This window comes from Pituophis catenifer, unplaced genomic scaffold (genome assembly GCF_029215685.1).
Source record: "Pituophis catenifer annectens isolate HBS135680 unplaced genomic scaffold, rPitCat1.0.hap2 SCAF_8, whole genome shotgun sequence".
Classification (NCBI taxonomy): Eukaryota; Metazoa; Chordata; class Lepidosauria; order Squamata; family Colubridae; genus Pituophis; species Pituophis catenifer.
The window spans coordinates 38,782,070-38,800,350 of NW_027256888.1; the positions used below are offsets into that span (position 1 = coordinate 38,782,070).

The following is an 18,281-nucleotide window of genomic DNA, read 5'->3' on the forward strand; positions in this document are numbered from 1 at the left end:
AGCAGCTCCAAGAACCACATTCAAATTAATCCCATCAAGGAAAGCTTTGGAATCAGGGAGAGAGCCTTGTGCCTTTTCTGAAGGGGAAAGATGCAGGTCAGATAATGGACTCAAAAACAGCAGCATTTGAAAACACCTGATATTTTAGTTCATCTTCAAGGGGGAGAAAGGATAAGGAAAGCAAAACTGTTTCTGTGGGCCCTATCCACTAAGGAGGTACATCCGGCGGGACCCAGAAAAGGGGCCTTCTCTGTGGTGGCTCCCTCCCTTTGGAACATCATCCCTGTGAAATTAGACTGTGTCCCCCCCCACCACTTTCTCAGTCTTTCGGATGGCCCTGAAGACGTGGTTGTGCCAGTGAGTCTGGGGAACCCAGAGTGTGAGGGAGCCCATCAAATAGGGGAGCTTATTTAATCATTGCTGTCATATACAGGAGAGGAATGTATTATTTTTCATTGTTTTTATTTTATTTTATTATTTTATTATTTCTATTATGTGGTTTTTACTGTTTGTAAGTTGCCTAGAGTCACTGTGAGTGAGTAGGCAGCTATATACATTTTCTAAAATCAAATAAATAAAATTCTAGAAGGACACTATCAAGGAAACCAGGTTCCTCAGCAATGGCTGCTCAGTCTAAGGAATAAGAATGGGCCAGATGTTCCTTCCGTGCTTTAAGGATTATGGACATTGTGAACTGCCTTTTTGGATGCTAGAAAAATGAAAGGGTTGAATTGGTATTTGTCTTAGTTATTTAAAAAAAAAAAACTATTCTTGGAATGTATTAACTAGATCCTAGGCATAGCCAGATAGTTATATTAAAGTGCAATTTACCAGTCCTATAAAGAATTGGCAAAGGACACTCCATGCATTTCTTGCTCTGACTAGCTAAGCCCTAGTTTGGTTTAGTAATGAGGCTGGAGAAGGAAGGTTGTGGAAGCCAAGGGCCTGTTCTCTATCTCCTCCAGCCCAAGACAACCAAACACATAGGGTAATGCCCAGCAATCATTCTTCAGCAAGGAGAAAATATACGTGCACCAGCTTTAAGTGGACAGTAGGATCTCCATCACTGTAGGATGAAATCAATCATATCTATTGTAAACGAATCATATTCATCATCATAACTAGGGGAAAATATTCGTTTTAAGCTGGAATAGCTAAAGATGACTTTAAGCTGCTCAGATGTGAGCACAGATGAGAGAAATGAATGTCATAAGAACTAATGGCAGAGTTATTCAACCTTGGCAACTTTAAGACCTATGGACATCCCAGAATTCCCAGAATTCCCAGAATTCCCCAGTCAGCCATGGGGCAGGGGAATTCTGGGAGTTGAAATCCACAATTCTTAAAGTTGCCAACATTGGACACCCCTAACTTATTGATTTCTATTCTATGATTAGGGGGACCCAGACATGAGCACTTAGAAAAAAATATTTTCCCCAGTTCTCCTTTTCCATAGATATTTTTATACAGTCATTCTCTGAAGGGCTTGAGTGGTAGTCCTTGTTCTATCTCTATCACCCTGACTGCCTTGAAGATACAAGTTGCTCATGTAGCAGTGATCAATTTCACTCCATGTGTCTCATATGACTCCTCTTCCAGGAAATATAAATGAAAGTAAGGTTTCTTTTAAGGGTGTACTATAGAAATTACACACCATTTTAAATATAGGTCTTCCTTGGATTGTTTTTTAAAAATGCCAGCATCTTTGTTGTTTCCTCTCCTCTAACTGGGTGCTTGGCTGACATCCCAGTCACTGTTTAATAAATGAATAACTGTTGTCATGGTTGCTGTAGCAGAGAAAAAACAAGAATTCTTGGATTGAATGAGCATGATTCATTCTTAAGTTTCTTTCCAACAACGGCTCTTCTGTATTCAGAGGCAAAATGGCGAGCAGCCAGATTTTCCAAGATCCTCAATGATATGGAGAGTTTTAAGAGACGATGAAGGCCAAGGAAGGAGGCAAAGAAAGCTTGTAGCCTTTCCCTCTGTCTGCACAGAGTATTTCTATTTTAGTAGTACTAGAAAAAGGCTACTATGTGCATCTGACACCGTTGCAGTTGCTAACTAAAGACATCTATCTAGGCACACATAGGAATATGTGACGTAAGCAAAGGTAAGAATAATTCAACTCTGACTTTTAGGTTCTGCTAATAGTGACACTGACCTTTTAAATTGTTCATCCATTCTAATTAAAAGACAAATATTTATTAGAAAATAGAGAAGGAAATATTTGTTTTAAATAAGCCAGAAATGACTGTGCATTCCACAGATTATTTACAGGAACACTTTTAATATCTTGGACTAGTTCCCAGGCTCATCTTTCTATTTTTGGCTCTGCTTGGTTCCAGTGGTAAGTGAAAGTGAGAATAACAGTGTATTTCTAGATGTAACTGTAATAATCCTTGGAAGATATACCTGGAAATATCTCTTCCAAATAGTGTATATGGTGAATTTTTCCAGGAGTTTAAATTAGGTGAAGTGAGAAAAGTCTTCTTCTTTGTATTCCCCCCCAAAAACATTTCTGCTCTCCCTCCAAACTTCTATGGGGAGTTTGGAGGCTTCTTGGATAATATGGGGTGAGTTATGGAGTTGCTCATGAGAAAAAAAATACACTGAATTGGACAAAACTCAACATCATTGAATAAGTGAGGCAGAAGGTCTTATTCTTGGCATGGAGGAGATTTCAGTGACGAGAAAATGGCAACTGTATTGATAGTCTTCATGGATCTATCATGACCTTGTCTAACTCCTGGAACGCATCACCTTGCAACAGCAACAGCGCACTTTCACATTGTCATTTTACTGAAGTATGAGGGATTACCTTGTTCCTGAATGACAAAAATCAAATAAAAAGATAAACACAATAAGTCTACAAGTTCCACTTCTTATTAGCAGGTTTTATGAATTCTTAAAGCCTTGCTGTGTGTCATAAAGCCACTGGTGCCTGTTGCTCTGCGCAAAGATGTATCAAGGGACAAGGAGTTCTCCAGTTATTCTGACTAGGGAAGAAACAATATGTCCATTTATCATTTAAGGTTGTTTTATTATTAAATTTCATTTCTGCCTCTCAGTTTATATAAACATTCAATCCACCAGAATGACCCGACCAAGAAACCAGATCCACAGAATTGCTAAATGTACTTTTATTGAGATTGGCTACAATTAAAAAATTTGCAAATCTGTCTTTTATCTCCTTCTCCTTCTTATATTTTGATGAATTAGGAGATGTCTATCTGAGCTGCTTACCTACATTATCTGTCTGTTGTGGTTTTAAAAGTATTTGTATCTCTTATTCCCTAGATTTTGCATCATGCATTTATCCATCAGGATTATCTTCTTTACCCTCATAACAACTTACGTTAATATATTTCAGTTTTTGCCATGTTCTCTCCATTCTTTCATCTTATTGGCGATTCAAAATGACACAGTCAGCTATAGAGTTCTACCCATTTCATCCGAAGCCTAAAATTGGTATTCCTGTGGACGGAGTCGGGGGCATCTGTAAATCATAAGAGTGAAGTCATTGTACAAATTAGATAACTGTTATACCGAGTTTCATTTCAGTCATGACATCATGACACAACTGAGGCATTTCCCAAATGAAATTTTGACATATGTGATGCCATCATGTTTTCTGCTTAAGAAAGCAGAAAAACACCACAAATTTCTGATATTACAAGGTTTCAAATTGGAAGCCTTTGCATGATAGCTGAAACATGTGAGGGCCTCTTTCCTGCTGATATATTTGTCCAGATGGTTCAGGAAAACTTATATTCGTATATGGACTGTCAGGTTGGAGGTAAGCAGTTCCAACATTAGGTAGAAACTTCCTGTTATGGTTGCACTTCTAAAATTTTGGCCTCTCATTTTTCCAATAGTTAACCCAATTTGTCCCCTTTCATGCCAATCTCAATGACAATTTGCATTGATTTTAATATTTGTATTCATGAATTGTATATATTTAGTTCATTGTTTTTTGACCAACCTTAAAGCTGGCATTTTCATGACCTTTCTTTTCTGAGAAAGATGTAGTATTGGAAATAAAAAACCCAGTCAGGGAGGAAAAATACAACATGAAAACCTATTGACATTCTTTGCAGAATACCTGAGAGATTGGATTTCTCTGCTGCTAAATTCAGAAACATTTTGGAGTTTCAGGAGCTTCAGAAATATATGACCTGTTAAACTCCCTCCAAAGAGGGCTTATTTCTACCAGAGTTTTTCATGAGACTAAATTTACCCTGTTTCCCTGAAAATAAGACCTATCCAAAAAATAAAGCCTAGCATGTTTTATGCATGCACCTAATATAAGCCCTACCCCAAAATAAGCCCTACTTAAAAGCCTGTGCAGCCAGCTGCCTGCCCATTCCATCTGATTGCTCACAGTGCCATGGCCATAATGCAAGGCAGGGTGGTGGTGGAGCTGCCCCATGTACACCACACCGGCTTACCTCAGAGCCCCTGTAGCCAGACCATCCATGCCCCAACACCTGCCTCATGGTGGCAGCACCAACAGCCTTGTGCAGATGAGTCCATGTGGCCACTGGCCCACTTCTTCTGCTTGCGCATGGCTGCAATGGAGCAGGAGGCTGAGTGGTGTGCTGGTGCTGTGGCTGTGAGGTGAGGTGAGGCAGGTGTCAGGGAGTGGATGACCTGGCTGTGGGGCACGTAGGGCAGTTCCACACCCCACAACCTCACCTCATGGCCATGGCACTGGCGCGTCGCTCAGCCTCCTGGTCTGTTGTGGCCATGAGCAAGCAGAAGAAGTGGGCCACCTGGGATCCTGCTGGATGGGGCTGCCAGAGCTGCAGCAGCAAGGCAAGGCAGGTATTGGGGTATGGGTAACCCATGCTGTGGAGGCCCTGAGATAAGCTGAGGAGGGGCACATGGGGTAGCTCCACCCCCCTGCCACACGATGGTAGCACTGGCACACTGCATGGCTTCCTGCCCCTCCATGAGCAAGAAGTGGGCCTCCTGTACATGGAAAAAAAATAAGACACCTCCCAAAAATAAGCCCTAGTGCTTATTTCCTCCCCACCACCACTACCAAAAAAAATAAGACCAGGTCTTATTTTTGGGGAAACATGGGTATTTGAATTGTAAAGTTCTGTTTTACTGAATAGATTAACCTTTATTTGTTTTATTGATCTTCCAGTGTTAATTATGTACTTTTGAAAAAAAAGAGTGCTAGCTTTAAAAGTTTTTAAATGTTACATTATTACTTTGTTTACTGCTTACCTGAAGAAAAGAGGGAATGAATAGAGATACTTTAAACATGTGACTTGTCTAAAATAATACCCATTTATTGGTAAATACTTTAATTGGTTTGGAAATTGATTGTTCCAAGTTTTTTTAAGTGGCTGAGTTCTTTAATTGTAGCTGGGAGTGTTGTAACCTTTGAACCGATTTAATGCAAATGGCTTATTTTTAAATAGGATTATTTCCATCATGCAATGTTTGTTGAGGTTGCATCATAGGTGTTCTTTGTTTTCACAGAGAGCCAGAGTTATAAAAGAAGAGAAAGGCAAATATGGAAAAAATTACTCTGTTTCTTCATTTGTTTTGATACACAAAGCTGCAATCTGTTTACTATTTCTATATATGTTCTGGTATTTTTATTTCCTGAGTCCTAAGTACATGAAGATTGACAGAATTAGGCTACCTGGATAATTCATTACTTTAAATCAGTGGTGTCCAACCTTGGCAACTTTAAGACTTGTGGACTTAAACTCTCAGAATTTTGATTGGCTGCTGGGAAATACTGGGCTGTCAACAGTCTTAAAGTTGCCAAAGTTGGACATCCCTACTCTAAATAATACATTGTCCATGGGCTTTCCCTAAATTACCAGGCAACTTATCCATATCTATAAAGATACTTAACATAATAGAAATGATGAGCTACTGGTGGAAGCAAAATGCTACAGGACCTTAGTTTGCCAAACGGTGCTTTAATTTTTCTTTCAGGGAAGGGTGTATTTATTTATTTTATTTTATTTTATTTTATTTTATTTTATTTTATTTTATTTTATTTTATTTTATTTTATTTTATTTTATTTTATTTTATTTTATTTTATGCCATTTATATGCCGCCCTATCTCCGCGGACTCAGGGAGGCTCACAACAGTAAAAATGCATAGTTCCTCATTAAAAGTGATCTAAAATTAAAGTTCCAATTTAAAACAATTTAAAATTCATTAAACCCCCCCCCCATCAGTCCAGGCTGCGGACCAACCAGGTCTTCAAATTGCGGCGGAACGAGCGAAGGTCAGGGGCCATTCGGAGGTCCAAAGGAAGTTGGTTCCAGAGGGTGGGAGCAACCACAGAGAAAGCTCTCCCCCTGGGGGTCACCAGCCGACACTGTCTGGCCAACAGCACCCTGAGGAGGCCCTGTCTGTGGGAATGCACCGGGCGATTGGGGATTGTCGCTGGCTGCAGGGGGTCCGACAAATATCCCAGGCCTAGGCCATGAAGGGCTTTGTAGGTGATAACCAGCACCTTGAACCTCACCCGAAGAGCAACCGGTAACCAATGCAAGTCACGCAGGAGGAGTGTAACATGGGAGTGTCAGGACGCTCCCATCACAACCCGCATGGCCGCATTCTGCACCAGCTGAAGCCTTCGAGTGGTTTTCAAGGGCAGCCCTAGGTAGAGAGCATTGCAGTAGTCAAGACGGGAGGTGACCAGCACATGAGTAACGGTGCATAGGGCATCTTGGTCAAAGTAAGGGCGCAGCTGGCGCACAAGGCGAACCTGGGCAAATGCCCCACTGGTCATGGTCGTTACATGGTCTTCCAGAGACAAACGTGAATCCAGGAGGACACCCAAGTTGCGAGCCCTATCCACCGGGGGTAACACCTCACCCCCGATGGTCAACGATGGAATATCTTGATCGGACCAAGATGCCGGTACCCACAGCCACTCGGTCTTGGCAGGGTTGAGTCAAAGCCTGTTCCTCCCCATCCAGGTCCGTACCGCTTCCAGGCAACGGGACATCACGTCGAGGGCATCCCTGGGCTGGTTTGGGGTGGATATAAAAAGCTGGGTATCATCAGAGTATTTCTGTCTGTATATTCATCTAGAGACATTGCATTTCCTTGGGAGCCTCCAAAGATGCTGGATTGCACAAAGGAGCATATATTTAACCCGCCTATCTTATTTTTTAAAGAATTTATCGCTAGCACAAAGGTCAATCAGGTACTAAGAAATCGTATGCTGTTACCATGGGAAGGCAATGAACTGTTACTATGGCAACATGGGATAGCTGAACAAGTTGTTCTGTAAACTGAAACTGCAAACATATATTGTCAAAAACATTGGTGATATTAACACTGCCCTTCTCTTGAAAAACATTGATGCTTGAACAAGTTTTGCAATATTATTTTAGGGACGTCTTAATAAGTATGTAGGGCCTGTTGATTAGAGCAGCTAACTATTATATATTTATAAAATAGAGTTGTAAAAATTCAGCTATTGTCCATCTGTCCTGTCAAAAATAGCACATAACCTGGTGTACTTTAAACCCTAACAAAAGTATTGTAGCAGCATCTTTTGTGGATGACACTCCACCTATATAAAATATATAAAATAATATTTTGTTGAGTTATGAGCACAAACGCATAACCACAATAAGGAGCGTCATCCTAGAAGCATAGGTACACTTCCAGATACTTCTATGGTTACCTGAGAAACTCTTGAGTTACTGGAGTTTAATTGTAAATATTCAATTAAAATAATTAAATAGGGAATCTAGCATGCTACAAATGGTTTCATCTTTATTTACATCATGTAGTCAATGGACCTCACACCAACCCCATATCCATTCTTAGAAAATAAAAGATTAAGAAGGGTCAAAGAGGAACAGGAAAGCATAAGATGAAATTACTCAAAAGGAAAAAAGTTGGAAATTGTAATTTTGTGGGGGGGGGGTTCATTTCATTTCTACTTTATTTTTCTTATTTTGTATATTCTTATTTTCTTAATTTTCTTTTAATTTCCTATACTTTTATTTCATTGGAAAATTCAGCGGGGTTTTGTATATGTATGTGTGTGTTTGTGTGTGTGTACTGTAATTTAATGCTCTCTTTAAAATCTATCCATCTGACTGAGCCAATTTGATATCGTGGTTAAGGCACTAGGCTATAAACCAGTAGACTATAAATTCTAGTTCTGCCTGAGCCATGTAAGACAGCTTGGTGAGTTTGGGCCAGTCACTCTATCTCAGCCCAGCCCACCTCACAGGGTTGTTATTGTGGAAAAAATAGGAGGAGGGAGGTGTGTTCTATATGTTCACGGCCTTTAGTTATTTGTAGAAATAATAAAGGCTGGATATAATAAATTATTATTATCTGCACAGAAAAAAATGGTCAGGAGAAGATGGCAATGAAAACTTAGGCAATGACTGCCATTTTATGACTGGACATACTTCAGAAGCCATTTTCAAGGGTGTCCATCACTCACTGTCAATATTCAAAATGGCCCAGTTGGTTCCACATACTCAATATTCACTTGACTTGCAGGAAAGCTGTAAGCAATTAAGTACCCTCTGCTATGCATTAGATTTTTATGTGCTTTTATTGTTTGCCATCAGCTTCCCTGCAAATTATGTGAAACATTTATTTTTAGCTTAATAATATATTTCACACACCTCCTGAAGCATAATAGAGTACATTAACTCATGCTCTAATTACCACTGGTTAAATTTATTATACAAAATACTGTTGTTTGGTTTCAGCCGCTTTGTATATTTTCAAAGGTGCTACCAGTGGTGGGTTCCTCCCCGTTAGGTCCGGTTCGGCCGAGCCGGTAGCGGTGATGATATGACGTCACCAAACCGGTTCCCCCCCACCCTCCCACCCACGTTATTCTTACCTTTTATTTGGTCCCACCCCCAATCTATTGCTGCTTCCTGAGTCCCAGCTGATGACTAGAGGGAAAAAAACTGTGTAAACTCTTGCCGCGGGGCTTCAAAGAGCCGTCCTACAGCTGATCAGTGTTAAAAGCAAACAAATGAGTCAGATCGTAAGTGCAAGAACTTGGTCGTAAGTGCGAGGACCTTCCAGAAATGACTGACCAGCTAGCCACGCCCACCTAGTCACATGACCTCCAAGCCACACCCACAAAATAAGCCACGCCCACAGAACCGGTAGTAAAAATATTTAGAACCCACCCCTGGGTGCTACATTCATCCTTGGCATATGCCCAGTAACTGCAATGGTAACAATTCTATGTTTCCCGTCCCCCCTTTCATTTCTTTTAAAAGAAAACCATTCATTCTGTCCCTGAGGCCTGCTATGCAGATAGTTAGCAGATGTCCATCACTTAATCGCCATGCCAAGAAAAGTTCCTTCATATGCTGTAGTTCTATAGTTTGCATATATAATCACATGTTCAGTGTAGAAATGGGAATTTTTATATTGTTTTGGTTTCATAGAAGACAACTTCAGTTCATCTTAATTCCTTTTAATTTATTTCAGTCTGTCTGGCTGCAAAAAGTGAAGGACCAATAAAGGACAAGCCTGCTTTGTAAGCCAAATTATTCAAACCTGTAAGAAAATATTTAAGTTTATGTTAATACACTGCCTGAAAAACAATCTTCTGAATATAGCATACATACACACACAAACAGTATTCAAAGGACTTTTTAAAAAAGAAAACAAGTATTTAAAATTGGGTTGGCATCTGGCTTTCAGCAGGAATGACTAAAAACAAAGGTTTTATTGTGCTGTAGCTGTGCCTTGGTCATGGAAAGATATGGAGATTCAGAAATCATTTAAGTCTACTACTCATTCATCTTTTTTTTTCAAGAAAAAACATTTTTACATTGAGAAAAATCAGAAAAACCTGTCCAAAGTTTTTGGATTTTTAATGCCAGCAGGGAATTGAATTTTAAAAAAGGAATAGTCAGCAAGCCTGCTTTAAGAACATTATTGTAAATTTGTACTGTAAGTTGATAACATTTTTTATTTACACAGCCTTTTTTACATAATACCATGAAAGGAAAAGGAGAGCAAGGGAAAGTATGCATATGTGCACAGATGAGTGGCAGCATATTTCCAAAGAAGTATTTCCTTGTTTAACTTTCATAATCTCTATTAAAACAACTTCTGGAGAAAGGAATAATTCTCTTTTGCATGCTGTCATATACTGTAGTTCTATAGTTTGCATATAGAAGCCATGCTATATTCAATGTAGAAATGGGAAATTTTCTGTTTGTTTTTGTTTTATAGAAGTAAACTTCTATAAGTCTTAGATCATCTTAATACTGGCCTACCGGTAGTTGTTGGGACAGCTAATATTTTTTTATCAACATGCCTTGGTCTTTTACAAAACCAAAATGAAAATTTCCCAGAATGAATCCTTAAAGGATCTGAATCGTTTAAACTCACTTTCTGAATTGTTTATGAGGTCTTTTTTTTAAAATGGGCTTTTATTTTCTATTGTTTTATTATTTTCTATTTCTACTTTATTACTTTTCTAAGAAAACAGGAAGGAATAATGCTGATACAAATGCACATTTAAAAGAGTGTAGAAAATGTAAAGAAAAAGTATGCAATTAAAAAAAAGCAATAAAATATGAGTGGATAACGAGCAAATAAGTAGCAGATCTAAAATAGGAAATGGCCAATATATTGTAAAGGTAAAGGTAAAGGTTCCCCTTGTACATATGTGCTAGTCGTTCCCGACTGTAGGAGGCAGTGCTCATCTCCGTTTCAAAGCCGAAGAGCCAGGGCTTTCTGAAGATGTCTCCATGGTCACGTGGCCAGCATGACTAAACGCCAAAGGCGCACAGAATGCTGTTACCTTACCACCAAAGGTAGTCCCTATTTTTCTACTTGCATTTTTTACGTGGTTTCGGACTGCTAGGTTGGCAGAAGCAGGGACAAGTAATGGTAGCTCACTCCGTTATGGGGCACTAGGGATTCAAACCCCTGAACTGCCGACCTTTCAATCAACAAGCTCAGCAAGTTAGCTACTGAGCCACCACGTCCCTATTGTAATTGTAATATTACGATATATTGTAAGATAACTTTATTTATATATTCATTTATTCATTCATTCATCTTGTCTGATATGGCTGTCCATCTCTCCAATGCAACTTTGGGGCAAGTACAGTAACAAGAATTGAAATAAAATATATGTTTTTTAAAAATACTAGTATAAGAGATTTTATACTCATTTCTAGGCAAAATATGTATTTAATAAATTGTAATACTGTGTTTTTCCGAAAATAAGACCCTGTCTTATATTTTTTTGAATAATAAGGGCTTGGCCTTATTAGTGGGGGGTCTTATTATTTTGGGGGTGCAGGAGGCTCCCCCAAAGCCTGCGTCCATCCAGTTCCCTTTTCCACAGCACCTGGCTCTTTATCGAGGAGGGTGGATGTGGGGCGGGGGAGAAGCAAGATACGTGGAGTGAGAGTGGGCTCAGTCTTCTTGCTGTCTCTTCTCCACCCCCTTCGCCAGGGGCCAGGGAGACGCAAGGCAGGTAAGACGGCTCCACACGCCCCAATGGTACCGTAACAGCTGCCTTGCTGCTGCCCTTCCCCGCCGTCTCTTTGTTGAGGGGGCTGGCAGGTAGGGCAGGGGAGAAGCGAGAGGCATGGAGCGTGACAGGGCTCCTCTTGCTATCTCTTCTCCCCCTCTCGCTGGGCATGGCAGGGCTTTCTGTCCCTGCCCAAATTGGATGCAATTTGGGGGTGGCAGTTGTGGAGAGTGGGGCTGGGGAGACGTGAGATGTGTCTTACCTGCCTTGTACCTCCGTCGCATGTCTCACTGTTGTCTGCAGGCAAACACGTTATAGGGTTAAAAAAAACATCGCCAGTTCAATCAAACTTCTTGAACTCACGAAAAGTTTGGTTTTACCCTACAACGTATTTGTCTGCAGGCAATGGCGAGACACGCGACAGAGCTGCAAAGCAGGTAAGACACACGTCTTGTGTCTCCCCGGCCCCACCCCTCCCCACCTATTTCTTTTAATATTACAGCTACCAACACATTAATTAGTCCTTTCTTGCCTAAAGTAAATGACAGTTAAATAGAGAAGATTAGATACAGACAGAGGCATTCACAACTGTGTTCATAGTAGCAGCATTGTCTCCCATCACCAATTATCTCAAGTTTCCAGAAACATGTTTACTCTTTTCAAAATGAACCTGCATTCAGCAGAGAAAAACAATTAACTCAGATATTTTATTTGAAAAAGACCAAAGCTGAAAATTCTGTAAATTTTCCAAGTAGTATGCTATAAATACAAAAATGTACTGTCTTTCAAAATTACAGCCATATTTACATTGAAATGAACCAGTAGTGGGTTTCAAATCCCGGGGCTACCGGTTTGTTATTGGGAGTGTTTCTGATGATGTCTGGGCAGGCACCGCCGCTACTGGTTTGCTCTTACATTGTTCTCCAAATTTGGTAGCCTACTTAGAGTTGACAGCAACCCCCCCAAAAAAGTTTCAAATGTACGTTTATAAAGCAGGAGGCATGACTAAAAATGCAATATTGATTTAGTGACTGAAGTTACAATGGCACTGAAAAAAAGATTTATGACAGGTCTTTGCAGGTCATGATTGTCCAGCATCCCCATGATCAAAATTTGGGCACTTGGCAACTGGCAAGTGGTATTTATGACTGTTGCAGTGTCCTGGAGTTATTTGATCACCACTTGCAACCTTTCCAGCTAGCTTCCAACTAGTAGTCAATGTGGGGAGTGGATTTGCTAAATGACTGCATGATTCACTTAACAACTGCAGTTATTTGCTTAATAACCATGGCAAAAGTCATAAAATCAGGTGCAACTCACCTAACAACTTAGCTTAGCAATGGAATTCTGGTTGCAATTGTGGTTCTCCAAAGGAAAGAAACGGCAGTCAGACTGGGGAAGACTTCCTCTATGCAGCAAGGACTGAGTCTGCTTAAATTTGAATAGCTCCGCCCTCCTGGCCCAGTGTTTCGACTCGGTCTATGCTGGATAGATGTGTCTTCCAGCCTTTCCAGTTGACTCTGACTCCTTTCTTGCTCTCCAAGCTTTTTTACAAGGATTTTTAGTATTTTGGATTGCTGGTTCCTGCCGCTAGCCGGGGCTCCGGTTTGGAATCTGTCAGCTGACAGATTCCCTCGTTAGCAACACTTTGTGATATTATCAGCCCTCCAATTGCTTCAAACAAGCAGCGCTGCGTTTTAACGGCGATTTGCCTAGCAGCTACATTTCTTGGCTGGAGCTTGCCTTGCCGCCCGCATAGCGCCTTAATAGCCTTGAGCTAGCGATTTTCTGCCCTTTCGAATTTAGGATTTTGCTGGTGAAGGAACGGACCTTGCAGGAGCGGAGCTTTGGTTTCGTAAGTCTCCCTTTACTGGGCTGATTAATTTGGGCATGCTTTTGCCACGGCGACCATTTTGATTGATTTTACCCTCAGCAAAATGGCAGATCGTTCCAAGGGGCGCAAGGGCCTGCCAAAGGCTTCTTCCTCCGGCCACAAATGCCACGACTTGGACCCATTGGAAGGGTCATCCGGCCATCCCCCTTCAGCAAAGAGAGCCAAGGCAAAGAAAGCCTCCTCTACCTCGGCCATCCCTATGCCCTCTCGGGAGGAACAACGTCGCCATAAGGCGATGTAAAGGGCATTCACAAAGGCTTCTCTGCAAGCCAGGCCAGTCTCTCCGGCTCATCCTTCGCAACTGCCTTCCAGACCAGGGTCCATTATCCAGGATGAGGTCCAAAGTGTCAAGGACCTGTCACCGGACTGCCCTCCTCCTCAGGGACCCGCCCCTCCACCAGACAAGGAGCCTCTTTTTCAAATGGAGTCTGAAGTTCCTTCATCGCCTATATCATCTCAGGCCCCGGCCCAAATGGTTCCTCCCCTCCAACAACCTACCTCAGTTGCCTGAGGCCTTTGAGGTCCTTCTGACCAAGGCCATTCGTGAGGGATTTGCACAATGTTTGCAGCAGGTAGGGTTACCGCCTGGCACTCAGGCCCCCGCCCCACCTGCCAGTGACGGGCACCAGCACAGGGCTTCGGAGGACCAACTCTCAGATCATGACCAGGCAGATTATGAATATTCTGGAGACCAGGCCTCGGTCTCAGAACCGGATGAGGCTCCGGATTCTGCTCTTTCAGAGGATGAAGGATTACTTCCAGACCAATCTCCTTTTATAGGCCTCTTTCGGCCGCAGATGTTCCGCTCTCTGCTTTTCAAAGCGATTGCTACCACTTGTTTGGGTGAAATCCCATCTTCTGAAGCTCCTCCTGCCGCTATAGATCCTGCTTCAGCCTTATTCGCAGAACGAACTGTGGCCCATGAGACCATTCCTGCTCCCAAACTTTTCCTAGATGTCCTTCATCGTCAATGGTCTCTTCCTGGATCTGGTCCCAGTCCCAACAACCTGGACAAACGGCTCTACAATTCCGCAACTGCCATGGCAGACCTTTTACAACCTCCAACGGTCGATCCTCCGATCATGGCTCTGGCCAATCCTGCACACCCGACTGGTCCTCCGGACTGGTTCCCTCCACCCAGAGGAAAAATGAGTGGAGAAGACCCTTGTTAAGGGCCATCTAGCCGCAGCCTGGTCTATCAGGGCTTCCTCAGCGGCATCCTTTTTCAATTGAGCCGCTCTTCTCTGGCTCAAGCAGCTCCCCCCCTATAGGGGGCCGCCTGTCTCTTTTCTATGACCAATGGAGGTCTTCTGTAACTGATGCTTGGGTTTTGTCAACTATCAAATGTGGCCTTTTATTGGAATTTCTGTCCCCACCCCCTTCAGTCTTTCTCTCCTGTCCCCTTTCTCACAATTCTGTTAAACAGGCTCTTGTTTCTTCCACTATTGATCATCTTTTGGCTATCAGAGCTGTACAACCAGTACCCCCCAACTAATGAGGTAAAGGGTTTTACTCTCGCCTCTTCATTGTAAATAAATCCTCGAGAGGCTAGCGGGCTATTTTAGACCTTAAGGCCTTGAACCGGTATATAATTTATCGCCGGTTCAAGATGCACACCCTTTTCTCCATTTTGGAGTGTCTTCAGCCCGGGGATTTTCTATCTTCCATTGACCTTACGGAGGCCTACCTCTACATCCCTATCCACCCTTCTCACCATCAGTTCCTTAGGTTTCACTACAAGGGTTTCCATTTTCAGTATAGGGCCTTGCCCTTTGGTCTTTCCTCTGCCCCTAGAGTTTTTACAAAGGTCATGGCCGCCCTGATTGGCCATATCTGCACCCTTCCAATTCGGCTTCAATTTTACTTAGATGACATTCTAGTCCTTTCCTCCTCCCTTCCCCCAGCCCATAGGCCTCTGTCCTCCTACCATTCACCGTTATCCTACCTGGAACCTTAACAAAGTTCTTACAGCTTTAAGTTTGTCGCCGTTTGAGCCTCTCAGTCAAGTGTCACTCTGTTTCCTGTCCTTCAAGGTTTCTTTCTCATCGCCATCACCTCGGCTCGTCGGATATCGGAGTTAGCGGCCCTCTCGGTCCGCAGCGACCTCTGCATATTCCATAAAGACAGGGTGGTTCTTAGACTAGATCCAGCATTCCTTCTGAAATCAATTCCATCTTCCACCAGGCGCAAGAGCTCGTCCTCCCTAATTTTTGCCCGCGCCCAGCTCATAGATTGGAACTTTCCTGGCACTCCCTCGATGTCCGTAGGGCTCTAAAGATTTACATCGCCAGAACGGCTGTCCTTCATAAGACGGAGGCTCTCTTCATTTCCTTTCAGCCGGCCTCCATTGGCTCCCAGGTCAAGAGCACCACCTTCGACCACTGGATTAGGACTACCATCTGCAACAGCATCTTCCCGTGCCATGCCATGTCACAGCACACTCGACAAGAAGTGCAGCCACCTCCGCCTCATGGGCTACCCAGGCGTCTCTGGAGGAGGTCTGTCGGGCTGCTACATGGACTTCTATATCTCCCTTCATCCGACAGATGTGGACTCCTTTGCGTCTGCAGAGGCAGCCTTTGGCCATCGAGTCCTGCAGGAGGTGCTTCGTTCCTAAGTCTGTCGGGCCGGAGTTTTCCCTCCCTGGCAACATGCAGCTTTGGTATGTCCCCAGTCTGACTGCTGTTTCCTTTGGAGAATGGACGTTGGTCTTACCAGATATGTCCTTTCTCGATCAGAAAGAAACGGCAGTCAGCCCCACCATTGCTTTCCGGCCCTCTGGGTTTGCTGGGGGGGGGGTGGATATTAATTCTTTGTCGTTACAGGAAGACATGTCAGTCTGTGCCAGTGCCCTCGCCGAAACACTGGGCCAGGAGGGCGGAGCTATTCAAATTTAAGCAGACTTGGTCCTTGCTGCATAGAGGAAGTCTTCCCCAGTCTGACTGCCGTTTCTTTCTGATCGAGAAAGGATGTATCAGGTAAGACCAACGTCCATTTTAAGTTTAGGATTAAATATACTTATAATTAACAATTCAGTTCTCTAACATATTTTCCATGCAAACAAAATGAAGAATCAGCTGGATTCTCTGCTCCCATCCCCATTTCATAGCAACAGATATTCTCTTTCTTCTAGTTCAGCATTTATCAGGATACATTCAAAGTAGCAAAATTAAATACATAAGGTTAAAGTTTGTTATTGTACATTATTGATAGAATTGTATTAACTTCAAAGAAATTATATGCTATTAATGAATAGCATTATATATAATATATATAAATATATCTATGTAAACTATATGTATGTAAACTATATGAATATTATATATTTATAATATATGTATGTAAATATATGCATGTAAACTATATGAGTTCCTGCTTTTTCTAAATCCAGTTTGTGCATCTGTGAGCCATTATTCCAAATACCATTGAAGTCCAGATTATGTAATCTTGAACATCATTTTACTAGTATGTTAAGAAAAATGAAAAATGAACATGGATTAAACATGCCAAAAAGCATAGTTTTCATTTGGTTTGTCCTGGGTGTCTTATTTCTGCAAACGCAAAGGTGAATATGTCTTTGGTAACTCAACGATACTACATTACCCAAAGGTTTAATAAAGGTATTGTGTAATTTTGTGCTATCTTCTGTACTTTGGACTAGTGAGATGCGAAAAATAGATTCATCATTAGGAAAGGAAGGATGTAGACAAATTTATGAAGGATGTCAGTGTTGCTATTCAGGACAGTTATTAACTTTCATGAGTATCACTTTTAATAATAGTCACCGAAGAACATGAATAGCATGTATAGCTTTCTGACACACACACAGAGAGAGAGAGAGAGAGAGGGGGGAGAGAGAGAGAGAGAGAGAGAGAGAGAGAGAGAGAGAGAGAGAGAGAGAGAGAGAGCAACAAAATCTTTTCATCTTCCAGCAAAAAGGAGTAATAGATTTTATTCAGTAACTGCTGGAGCTGATTGCTTTAGTAAGTCTGGAAAGTTTTGGAGCCACTATAGTACATCATCATAAATTAATGCTGAATTCACACATTACTCTAAACTATAGTATTATGGTTTATTCACTTTTGACATAGTATGTTGTGTGAAGTCAACTATTGTAGCTTATTGACAATACAGAGTAGTCTAAAGGTCTATAGATGTAAAACAAAGAAACAAAGAAACATGCAATGTATTTTTACCTGAAGCAACAAGAAGACTTAAAATGGTCTGAGGGACGTCTTCTTTGAATTCTTACAATGCTTATCATGTCCAAACATGCAAGTACTTTGACCAGTTATTCCACATGATACAGAGCAGTTAAGAAGATGTACTGTCATTACGCTACCACTATTATAAGAAATGTTACATATGCATGGATAAAAACCTGTTATCATGAGCAGCCACAAGTGTGTTGTTCTTGACTTCTAATTTCCTAATTATCCTGCAATCTATAAATGAGCAATCCTGGAACATTCTTCAAAATGACAGGTAAAGTTGACCTTCAATGTGTATAATTTTTTTCTGAATGCTCTTCTTTTCATTAACTATTAACAGGGAAACATGTACACACATATACTTATGAACTTGATAAGAAGAATACACCCAAGAACAAGAAGAGCAAAAGTCAGCAAACAGAAAATAGGAAAGATACCATTAAACTACCGTATAATATATAAGCAAACTGAATGTAACGGATGTAACTTTTAAGTTTAGATTTGTGCCCCTTAAGCTGACTAGATGGCCTTACAAAATTCTTGAAAAGCAATTCAAATATAACTCATTTTCAAGGTGAACATGCAAAGAGAACTGAGAGTATAGCAAAGAAATAGGGAGTGTAGAGCTCAATCAAATACTGTTTTACTGGAATTTGCCAAAACTTTCTAAAAATTATATATAAATATATATATTT

The 18,281-nt window shown here is 41.4% G+C and overlaps 1 long non-coding RNA gene across 1 annotated transcript; it reads right to left on the reverse strand.

Annotated features, from left to right (window-relative positions):
* Positions 1-2,581: 2,581 nt before the first annotated feature.
* On the reverse strand, positions 2,582-17,654 carry LOC139320677 (uncharacterized). The gene is made up of 3 exons (XR_011600717.1): positions 17,572-17,654; positions 3,359-3,499; positions 2,582-2,828 (listed from the first exon to the last, which is right to left on the reverse strand). It is a non-coding gene; the product is annotated as an uncharacterized lncRNA (long non-coding RNA).
* Between the last annotated feature and the right edge of the window lie 627 nt (positions 17,655-18,281).